The following is a 12,198-nucleotide window of genomic DNA, read 5'->3' as shown; positions in this document are numbered from 1 at the left end:
CCCTCCCTCCCCTCTCTCCCTTCTAGATTTCTCCTATTTATTCTCGCTCCCTGTTAGCACCGCCTATCCTTTCTTTGCCTACCTATTGGTCTTTCAGCTCTTTATTAGACCAATCAGGTGCCTTAGGCAGATTAGGTGAAACAAATGGAACACATCTTTACATAATTAAACGAATGCAGCAGAACAAAAGTAACACACCTTTACATAGTTAAATTAATACTGTGTAGCATAAACAAATATAGCCTGTTGTTATCTAGTTAAAATAATATTCCACAACAGAGAGGAGGAGACTTTGATCTATCCTTTTTACACATACTGTCAACATTCACACATGGCCCAGGGGAAGGTGTTGCTATTTTCATGATTTTGAGGCAGTGTGGTCTTTGATATGGCTATGCTTACGTCAATAGTACATTTATTCAGGACTTCATCCACTCCTTACAAAGGGCATCCTTTGATCCCACAGTTCTCCCCTAAGTACCACATAAACTGGGCATGGTGGTGCATATATCTGTAATCCTAGCACTGTGGAGGTTGAGACAGAAGGATCAGAAATTTAGCGTTAAAAGTGACCGCCTTCCAAATTCAACCTATTGAGATATACTTAGCTTGATTTCCACATCTTGGGTATTGCTGGAATAACAAGACATACAGATGCCACTACCTGCTAGCTATTTTATATCTTCTTTTTAAGAATGTTCATTAATAGTATTAGTTGTATTAATAAATTTAGTGGGATTTTTATTTTTAGTTATTCAAGACAGGGTTTCTCTGTGTAGTCCTGGCTCTCCTGGAACTCAGAGATCCATCTGCCTCTGCTTCCAAAGTGCTGAATTTAAAGGCATGTACCACCACTTCCCTGGTTAGTGGGATATTTTTGGTGTGATAAGATATACTGATGAGATTCTGCCCCCCTTTTCCACTCTCCACCCACACTTTTCCAGCCCCTAGTGATCATCATTCTACTTTGTAAATAATTTTAACCTCTTGTATACATGGTATATACGTTTGTCTGTGTCAAACTTACTGCACTTAATGTGCTGCCCTACAGTTCCACTCACTTTGCAGCAAATGACAGCGTTAGTCCTTCTTTATGGCTAAATCATATGCTGATGTATATGTATTATTTCTCCTCCTTTTCCTTTTTCTGGCTTAAAAAAATAACTGTTTGCATGTCATGCTCACTGTTGGAGATCAAAGAACTTCTTGTGGAGCCAGTTCTTTCTACCTTTTATGAGTTGAACTTAGGTCATCAGGCTTGCTCTGCAAGTTCTTTTACACACTGAGCCATCTCACAGGCTCCTCTTCTGTGTTTGCTTTGTGGGGTCTTTTGGTTTGTTTGTTTTAATTTTTCAGTCAGTCTCATGTCAAACTCACTGTGTAGCTGAGGATGACCTTAAGCTTAAGATCTTAAGTGTCTATATCCCAGGTGCTGGGATTACAGGTGTTCTGTACCCACCCCCACCCTGAGCTTTTTTTTTTTTGGTTTGGTTTTTCAAGGCAGGGTTTCATTGTAGCTTTGGAGCCTGTCCTGGAAGTAGTTCTTATAGACCAGGCTGGTTTTGAACTCTCAGACATCCACCTGCCTCTGCCTCCCCAGTGTTGGTATTAAAGGTGTGTGCCACCACCGCCTGGCTTTTATCTGTTGGTTTTAACACTGGCTGATTTCATGTCCTAGCTTTAGTGCCATAGTGAATGTGGGTGTGCTGATGTGACATGTATCTTCTTTTGAGAAAAGTTTCTTAGATTCTTTGCTCACTTTTACTGTAGCGCCTGTACTACAGGATGGTATGGGACGGTATGCAAGCCGGGAACTAGGCTGGAGATTTAAAAACATACACACACAGACAGAGACGTGGGGACACAGGTCATTCTTGAAACAAGAATGCCAACTTTATTGTGCTCCAGGGAAGCTTATATAGGGATCCTTAACTGATAGCCACACCCCAGTTCTTGGGATTTCCAGCTCTAAAACCCATTAGAATTCACTCCTGATAGAACTCATGAAGGTCTCTTGCTCAGAGCAGCTTTTACAGGAAATTCGGGGTCTGGGGGTCCACAGCCCCCAACATTTCAAAAAAATGTATTTTTATTATTTCTAAGTATGTGCGTGTGCACACACACATGCATAGGTGAGTGCAGGTACTTGCAGAGGCAAAAGGTATCAGATCCCACTGGATGGTGATTACAGGTCATCATGGACTACCTGATGTGAGTGCTGGGAATTGAACCTGGGTCCTGGAAGAGAAGTGTTCTTAACTGGTGAGCCACCTTTCCAGCCTATCTTTACCTACTTTTGATTGGATTGTTCTCATCCTATGAGTTGTTGCTAATATGTTTTGCCTCTTAATTCCTTATTGAGGTATGTGGTTTGCATATCTATATTTTCTCATTCTGTAGGTTGTTTCTTCTTTCTGTTAATAGTTTCCAGTCCTGAATTTTGTACTTGATATTAACTCTTTGTGAGCAATGTGATGGCCTTTAAAAAATGGCATAAAACCCCTTGAGAGGCCTTTTTCTTATCTGTCCAGACTGTGTAGACTTTCACACCCAAACAGGACGAAACTGCTTGTGCAGGTTGTAAAGATGCATTGAAGCTTTAGTCTGGCACGTAGTGCTGCCCAGGTGATTGTCCCTCTGGTGCTGTGGTTGCTTTTTCCCTTTGCCCTGGTGTTATGATGGTTAGACTCCTTAGCTGAAGCTTAGTCCCAGTGGATTCCAGAAACTTTCACAAAGGGTTTGGGCGCCTATGGTCTGCTGAGACAATGGTCACAGATATTTTGAAATGTACAGTGTACCATTCTCATGAAGAATTCACATATCAGATTTTACCCAGTGCTTGCCCTTGAAAAAACAAGATTTACACTGTTCCTTCAGGAGCAGGAGAGATGGGTTAGATACTGGGTAATGAAACAAGAAGTGATTACATGTTGAGATTTGAGATGGTGGCAGACTATTAATCCTAGTAAAATACCCTCAAATGTTAAGATCCACACTGTGCAGTAGAAGTTTCTGTCATGGTGGAAGTGTTCATATCTGCCTTTAATTCCTAGTGATTATTGAGCACTTAAAATGGGGATAATGTTGCTGAAGAGAGTGTTTGATTTATTGAATTGATTTCCTTAAGTATAGCCAGCTGTGGCTAGTAATGACTATATTGTATATTCAGATCTTAACCAGCATTTCTCAAGCTTTTTCCATTACTGTTTTCCCCTCCTACTTGTGCCTCTAGACATTTCCCTACAGTGTCTAGCACTCTGCCACCTAGCAACATTCCTCAGCAACCAGTGAAGGTGTTAATTCCATAGATACACTAATGTGTGTGCTGTGCCTATTAGATTTAAGGCCTCTGATCATTGGTTAGCATCTTTTTGGGGAATGCATGGTCAAGACTAATGTGTTGAAATAAGAGCGGCGGAGCTGCGTCCCCCAGCACCCTGCCGCCCGCATGGCTAGCTTAGCTTATGCCCCGAAATAATTACACGGAAACTGTATTCTTTTAATCACTGCCTGACCCATTAGTTCCAACCTCTTATTGGCTAGCTCTTACATATTGATCTAACCCATTTCTATTATTCTATGTAGTCCACAAGCTGGCTTACCAGGAATGATCTTAACCTGTGTCTGTCTGGCGTGGGAGAACCATGGCGGCTCCCTGACTCAGCTTCTTTCTCCCAGCATCCTGTTCTGTTTTCTCCGCCTACCTAAGGGTTGGCCTATGAAATGGGCCTAGGCAGTTTCTTTATTAATAAGAAATCATTCCCACATCACTAATGGAAGGTGATAGTATTATGAAGCTAACTAATTATCATAGTAGTTGTTGCTGTGACAGTTAAGGCTAATCATATTTGTGACTTGTATAGTTGAGGACTTGAAAGCTGAGGAAGGTTTTGGAGGAGCTGTAAAGTTCTCATTCATCCTTTGTCTTTAGGGAACATTCTTATACTATCAATCTGTATTTGTTTGTTTGATTTTTGAGGAAAGGTCTCATTATGTAGGCCTGGCAGGCTTGAAACTCTGTATGCGGACTAGACTGTCCTCAAACTCAAAGAGATCCACCAACTTCTGCCTCTATAGTGCTGGGATTAAAGACATGTGCCACTATGCCTACCAATCTGTTGTAATAGTGGATAGTACTTGCATATATAACTCTGAAGAGACATACTATTCTTATCTGATCAAAGGTAGGCACCTTGGACACTAGAAGTCTAGACTACCTTTCATGAAGAGTTGGAAGTTCCAAGAGTGTTCCAGTTGGTTCTGGAGAGACTGTCTCTCAAAGGATGTCTTATGGTAAAGGATGATCCTAGTACCAAGTACTTCTCACAGAAGAAGTAGAAGAATAATAGGTGGTTTCATTAGAAACTGCACAGGAGATGGTGAGGTATTGTGGATCGTAACTGATAAAGAATGTAAATAAAATGTGTGGGGGGGGGCTGGGAGTGGGGACATGTGAGGTCATTAGGTGTCCTGCTCTATCACTCTCTACCTTCCATGACACAGGGTCTCTCACTCCTGGAGCTAGGCTAATGTACCCCACAGCACTGAGGTTATAGCATGTGAATTGTCCACTCCTGGATTTTTATGTGGGTGTTGAGATGAGGTTATCGTGCTTGCACAAGTGCTCTTACCCGTCTAACCATTCCTCCAGTCACGATAGAATGATGTCTAAGACTCCTCTATGGCTAAGTTTAAGGTACTTTGGTTTTTGTTTTATAATTGGCCTGTTCTCTTATGGAATTGTTTAGATTTCCTGATCCAGTAAGGAGCTGTTCAGTAACCCCTGAATTGGTCATTGAGGTTTCTAATTTGACATTTGCAGAAGCCACAGAGCTTGGTGCTGTGCTTACCATCTGGTAGGAAACTCAGATGGCCCCTTTTGATGTGTGACAGGACAGGATGTACAGGTTGGTCTAAACTGAACTAGATGTTTACTACTACTAGATTATGGTCAGTGACTACTTCTCCAGAGTTTATAACTAGGGCTTGGGATTGGGCATCTGGAAGTTTAATTAGTTGGGACTAGAGGAAGTTAGTCAGAGGGTAGGATATTTTAGCCTGGAGTGAGTAGGATCATGAGAATTCAGATTGGTCTGTGGGAGCGAGTCACTTGGAGACAAGGGTCCATGATTTCAGTGCTTTCTTTTTCTCTTGTTGGTGTTAGCCATTTAGGTTCATAAAGATCTCTAGCTTCTTTGATGGACAAGAACCATGTGCTGAACATGAGTTTCCACTGAAGTGTTAGTTAAAAGCATATTGAAACATTGGGAAGTACACATGTAGTGAATGCACACATGGATAGAACAAAGTTGGTGTGGGATGTAGAGATGGAGTAGTAACACTTGCTGATTAATAAATGCTTTTTGTCCAAATTACTAAAGCTCTCTTGTGATAAGGCCATTCATGAGATATAGTTCTGTTTTTTTGTTTTGTTTTTTGGTTCTTCCTCTCCCCCCTCCCCCAAGACAGGGTTTTTCTGTGTAGCTCTGGCTGTCCTGGAACTTGCTCTGTAGACCAAGCTGGCTTCAAATTTACAGAGATCTACCTCACTCTGCCTCCTGAATGCTGGGATTAAAGGCATGTGTCACCACCGCATGACTGAGATATATTTCTTATGTCAGTTGACATACTATCATTCTTTTTCTGCATTATTTTACTTAGGATTTTTGTTTTTCAGATGAAAATAAAGACACGTTTAAGTTCATGCAGTGGAATGTGTTGAAGTGGGTAGGATTTAAACTTGGGTTTTTCCTCAAGGCTGAAATTGAAATGGCCTTGCCTTGGTACTGCCTCACCCTGCTTCTGTCCGTCTGTCCTCCTTTCCTCTCTCCTTCCTTCCATAAATGTTATTTGTATGTATCTGCACACAGGGCAGGGGTGTGTCCATGCATATGCTTGCCATGATATGCATGTAGAAGTCAGGGGAACTATGTGGCTGTTTGACTTGTACAGTAAATACTTTATCTGCTCAGTGTAGCAGAACTTTTTCGTAAGGACCACCAGCCCACAAATAGTGACATGGAGACTTAATAATTTTGAGAGCTTGGCTTTAGCATAGGTTTTTTTTCTGATTAACACTTACAACTTTATTAACCTGTTTCTATTAATCTATGTTCTATCACGTGGCTCAGTTACCTTTCCTCTGTCCCATATGTCCAACTTGGTTTGTGTCTCCTTGGCATCTCCTGTGTGCCTTGATTCATCCTCCTCTTCCTCGTTCTCCCCGGAAATCCCGCCTATCCTCCCTGCCTAGGTATTGGCCATTCAGCTCTCTATTAAACCAATCAGAAAGCACCTTTAGGCAGAGACACAGCTTTACAGCATACACAAATAATTCTACAATTTTTAAGTGTTTTCACAGCTCCTAGCCATGGTTCTTTCCCCAGTGATCAATCTAAGCATTTAGCCGTCTCCTGAGAGTTTGGGAGTCTCTGCTTTTTGTCTGTAGTGTGTGATATGATCTCAAGTTCTTTAAGAAGCTTCTCTGAGCAGAGCAGTCAAAGAAGACTGTAAAGTCTCCTAGCACTTGGCAGGTGGAGTCAAAAAAGGAATTCAAGACCTCCGACCTCAATTCCTTAAAGAGTTTAAGGTCAGCTTGGGATACACAAATATCCCCCAATCAAAAATTAAAAATACAGGGGGCTGGAGAGATGGCTCAGTGGTTAAGAGCATTGCCTGCTCTTCCAAAGGTCCTGAGTTCAATTCCCAGCAACCACATGGTGGCTCACAACCATCTGTAAAGAGGTCTGGCGCCCTCTTTTGGCCTTCAGGCATACAGACAGAATATTGTATACATAATAAATAAATAAATAAGTTTTTGAAAAAAAAATAAAAATACAGTCAGAAAGTAGAACTGTAATATAGAACTAGCCTGGTATAGGGCACTTTGATGCCCATGAAAAATGACTGTTTGGGTGCTAGAGGATGATTCTTGTGGAGAGATATCATTGAAGAGTGGGAACTCAAACTATGCTGTCTGAGGTCGCATACTGGCTTCATAGTCTGTAGCCGTGACCATTTAATCTTACTGTTCTCTGTAGGCCTTAAGTTCTAAGCAGCAAATTGCCACTTATGCAATAGCTGAGAGAATCTGTACCTTGTGTAGGTCAGAGCAGTTCTCCCTGATTGTGTGGGCTGATTCCACATGGCTTGGGAAGCTGCTTTCTGCCTTCCTGCTCTCTTTCTATTACCTTACAAGCAATAGTGCCACAGGCCACACAGCCATACAAGCTCCTTATGGCAACACAAAGGGATAGTAGTGTTTAAAGGCACCAAGGCTGGCTTGTGGAAATTAACAACAAAAGCCTTCTAACAGTTAGCTCCCTATCTAGTAAATGCACACCAGCTTGCCTCTGCTGTCTACCATGGCAATAAGATAGAGAACCATGGACAGAATTTATTGAAGTTTGATGGGGAGGGGAGTTGCCAGATAGGTTTTAGATCTCCTATGATCTTCCTAGATTTTTGCTTTCTTACTCAGTCAACCCTTTAAGGATCACAGGCCACCAAGTAAAAAGTAGTATTTCCAGCTGAGGGATTTAGTCACTGATGGAGCAGTTGCTTTGCATGTGGGAGATCCTGTTAGCATATTTATAGCACTAGCAATAAATCTGGCTCTACTTTCTAAGGGTGAGCACAGGGAACACTTATTATCTTGTTGCTTCAGGTTTATTTTTTTCTTGTCCAGACTTAGCCAGCCTTTTCTCATGATGACTGATAGGCCTAAAATCTTCCTTTGAATAAGAGTAAACAGCATCACAGACCCTAGTAGAGTTGGAAACACTCAGGGCAGCCACCTAAGAATGGGTGTCTAAAGAAAGTTCTGGGCAGGACTGTACACTCTCCACAGTATTTACCAAACTTTCTTCCCCCAGTATTGCTGGATGTGGAAAGTTAGCATGAAAGAAAGAATTACTTTAGGATAGTGTGTACCCTCCCCCCCGCAGGACAAGTGGTCATGAATCCAACATAATAAAGAGTGGAGTGGCCTGGTGTCCAGAGCATCACTGCTCTCAGGAGAGCAAGCCTGCTGTAGGGCACATAGTGGGTAAGGGCTAGGGAGTTGTGATGAGCTTACTTGACAGTAGGTACTGGGGGTTGAGAATGAGGCTTAGTTGAGAAGGTAGTTGTAAGGTTAACTATTTCTCTCAACTCTACATGTTTGGTTTCCTTTGCCATGGTTAGCTACTACCTTCGATGAACCTTCTCTACCTCCCAGCTGTCTCCTTTAACCTCTTGAACATCAGCTCTCAGAATCTGACCCTTGCTTGTTTTCTAGACTCCTGTTCCTTTTATCTTTATCTTTTTCTTTTTCCTTTACATTTTCTGTCCTGCTTTCTGGATTAATAACAAGTAAAATGAGCCGGGCGATGGTGGCGCACGCCTTTAATCCCAGCACTTGGGAGGCAGAGGCAGGCGGATCTCTGTGAGTTCGAGACCAACCTGGTCTACAGAGCTAGATCCAGGACAGGCTCCAAAGCCACAGAGAAACCCTGTCTCGAAAAAACCAAAAAAACAAAACAAAACAAAACAAGTAAAATGTCTTACCCCTTATCCACGGCCCCATCCCCCGTAAACTATGATGCATGTATGGAGAGGTGAGAGGATGGCCTAGGCTGTTGATCAGAGTCTCTATTGCATAGGTCAGGGTAGCCTGCCTAATAGCGTTCAGAGACTTCTGTCTCACCCTGGGACAGTGGGTCAGTCACAGATGAGGTTTTGTGCTCAGGTCCCCATAGCCACACAGCATTTACCCTCTGAGCCTCTCGAACTCCTTTATGACAATGCCAAGGAAGGAATGCATCTTTCCAAGAAATGCATATTCATTATTGAGTTTGTCTCTCTCTGCTGGCATGTCCCTGCCTTTCCCATGTTCTGCTTGTACGGCCTGGTGTCGCAATGGTATCATTTGACTTCCCAGATAACAAGCCTCTAGAAAGGCAGCTCTTTCCATCAGTTTTCTTTTATATTGCATTGTGTGTTTGAGGAATGCTGGTGTTTGCAGCTTAGCGTGAGGGGGTAAAATCCCAACAGAAACAAGCATTCCTTCAGGTGAAATTTAAATCCCAAATAATCACATTATCCTTCTTTGGAGATAGGATCTCCAAAGCACCCTTGACCTCACCATGTACCCAGACTAGCTTCAAACTCATGATCATTCTGTTTTGCCTTCTTGTGTGTTTTTAACAAGTCACCTTGCTAACAGAGCCCTACACTTCTTGTGCTCTTTTTGTCAATCAGGGTTACTGCCCAGATCTCTTATTCCTCGATGCTGTTTCCTCCAAGCCTCACCTTCATTCTAGTGCCATCAGCTCTTGTGTTGATAGCCGCATCAGGCCTTCATGAGCTTCTCTAGACTGTGGTTTCAGGACTTTCTCATGGCCTGCAAGGCCCCATATGATGTGGTGAGTGGACTGTCTGATTCTTATTTCTTTCTCTGATGAGACCTATGAACATGCTGTTCTCTCTGCCTGAAAGACTCATTGCTATCTTTCTACTTTAGACCCACGCTCAGCTGGATCTTCTACAGGAATCTGTTCCCCGTTCTTGAAGCTGTCATAATTGCCTTCAGCATAGCTTGATTTTAGTATTTACCACATGAACACACAGTTAGCATACAGGGTAACAGGTTTCATTATGACACTGATTTGTTTGGTGTCTCACATACACAGTATTTTATGTCTGTGATTGATATGATTTTTGCCTGTATTCTAGTGCTGCATTTTTGATTGATATTCGTTTGGCGAATGTAGTAAGATCATTTTAGTGCTGATTGATGGCCGTGGGGCTGCAGTGTTCTGTCAGTAGCATAAATTCAGAAATCATGTATTAGAGCTTCTATATGGTGCACATATACACATGCAGGCAAAAACAATCACACACATAAAAAATCCACAAGAGAGAGAACAGAACTAAAAATCTTAAGACACGAGGCTGAAGAGATGGCTCAGAAATTAAGAGTACTTGGTGCTCTTGCAGAGGACTCAGGTTTAATTCCCAGCTCTAACATGGTAGCTTGCAAGTGTCTATAACTTCAGTTCCAGGAGATCCAACAGCCTCTTACCTCTGCAAACATTTGGCACACATTTGGTACACAGACATGCATGTGATCAAAACCCTTGTATATATGAATATATACAAGGAAAAAAGCAAGACATTTGAGGGACTCTTTATTTTCATCCTAGATGTTTTGTCTATCATTTCCTGCTAGACCTATTTGAGTTTCTTTTGAGGATTTTTTTTTTTTTTTTTTTATTTTTGAGACAGGGTTTCTCTGTAGCTTTTGGTTCCTGTCCTGGAACTAGCTCTTGTAGACCAGGCTGGCCTCGAACTCACAGGATCACCTGCCTCTGCCTCCCGAGTGTCCTTTTGAGGATTTCTAATAGCATTTTCCTTTTGAATTTCTTCGGAGATGGTAGTTCTAAGTTAAACTACAGATCAGCAACTACTTACTAAGAGGATTGACATAAAATTCTTGGAACATGAAAGTTAGGCATGACCATTATGCTATGTATTTCAAGTCTTAGTGCATTTTAGCATCTCAAAAGCAAATGAAAACCACACAAAATCATGTAGGTGGAGACAATAGCTTCATTAAGAGGACTGTGATTTGGTAACTGTTCCCATCAAAAGTGGCAACATGGCTGTCTTTCAGAGGCACTCTTGTTTTGTGCTGTTCAAACTCCCTTCTCAAGTTAGCAGAATGGCTTGGATCATTAGTGGAACCCCAGTTGCTCAGGTAGTGCAGGAAGAGCAATGGCCACTGGAAGGATGGAGGTTGAACGCTAGCTTGGACTTTGTAGACATCTCATGATTGTCAGTGAAGATACATTTTGACCTTAAGGAAAATTACAGACAGGCCCTTGTGCCCTGGGAGGCAGGAGACTGGATTTGGAGTTCAATAGCTAAATTGCCAGTGGCACTGCTGTACAGTCAGAGAGGTGCACAGACTCAGTGTGACCAGTTACTGAATTCTGCCTTCCAAGCTGTCCTCACAAAATGACTTCGTTATTTTACAGCAGTGACCTGGCCAAAGCACCCACTCATACCCTTCTTTCTCGTCTGACTGGTGAGATTTTATTCTTGCACTGAGAACCAGCTATCAGTCTCTCTCAACTTTTCTGGGTGCTCCAGAAAGTATAGCTGAGCCATTACTTCTTTCCTTCTCCCTCCACTGTGCTAGCAGACACCAGCCGTTTGTTCTGTCTAACCTGGGAATTTCCAGCACTTCCAGATGGTTTTTTATTCTGTTAGTTTTAACCAGTGAGACATTTTTGCTATTTGTAGTTCTGGTCAGTTTCAGCCCCTTAGCTTCCTGTTGTTTAAGGTAATGTTACTGTATTTCTGGGCTCTCTTTATTTCATTTCTATTTATTGTCTGGAGTGTATGTTTGGGGCTAGGAGGCATTCATGTGACTAGAGGTACTTGTGGAGGTCATAGGACAGCTTGGGGGGCAGGGTCAGTTCACTTCACCTTGTGGGTCTCAAGCATTGAGTTCAGGTCGTCACACTTGACAGCAAGAGCTTTTACCCAGAGTTGGCTTGCCAGCCTATTCTGCCATCCTGACCCCTTTCCTCCTCCTCTGTGTACAGTTTTCCTGTGTGCAGGTTTATTTTATAGAACTTTTTGAAAAATACATTCAGGAAAGTAAACAGAAGTTAATATGGTCTCATCTGCCCTAAAGAGGTGATGTTTGATCTGGAAGGGTGATCGCTAAGTCCAAATAATCACCTATTCAGGACCCTTTCTTCACACATGATCTACTTAACAGGTGGATCCAGTGAGTTCGAATTTAGCCTGGTCTATATAGGGAATTCCAGGACAGCTATGGCTGTTATACAGAGAAATCCTGTCTGGAAAAAAAAAGTTTTGTAAAAACAATTGCAAAATTAAAGTGTGTGTCCTTCAACTTGTGGGTGGACTTCTTTCCCTACTTCATGGCAGATTCACAAATGTAGATCTGCAGCTCTCTCAGGCAGAACTCCACATTTGGTGAAGACTGCAGTAGAGTGGGCATGTCTTCTTCAAACTGAACAGCTTCTTGGTCTCCTTACTTCTGTGTATCACACCACATTCTACTTCTTTGCCTCCTCTCCCCCATCCAGCAAGCATGAGGAAGTAGCCTTACCTGGATTTTCTTTTTTTTTTTTTAATTTATTTATTAATTGAGGATTTCCGCCTCCTCCCCGCCACCGCCCC

At 42.2% G+C, this 12,198-nt stretch overlaps 1 protein-coding gene across 2 annotated transcripts in view; it reads left to right on the top strand.

Annotated features, from left to right (window-relative positions):
• Nucleotides 1-12,198, top strand: part of Rab7a (RAB7A, member RAS oncogene family) — a 56,498-nt gene that overhangs the window by 20,235 nt on the left and 24,065 nt on the right. The window lies entirely within an intron of this gene.

This window comes from Microtus ochrogaster, unplaced genomic scaffold (genome assembly GCF_000317375.1).
Source record: "Microtus ochrogaster isolate Prairie Vole_2 unplaced genomic scaffold, MicOch1.0 UNK1, whole genome shotgun sequence".
NCBI classification, from domain to species: Eukaryota; Metazoa; Chordata; class Mammalia; order Rodentia; family Cricetidae; genus Microtus; species Microtus ochrogaster.
This window is presented reverse-complemented; position numbering and strand designations above follow the sequence as displayed.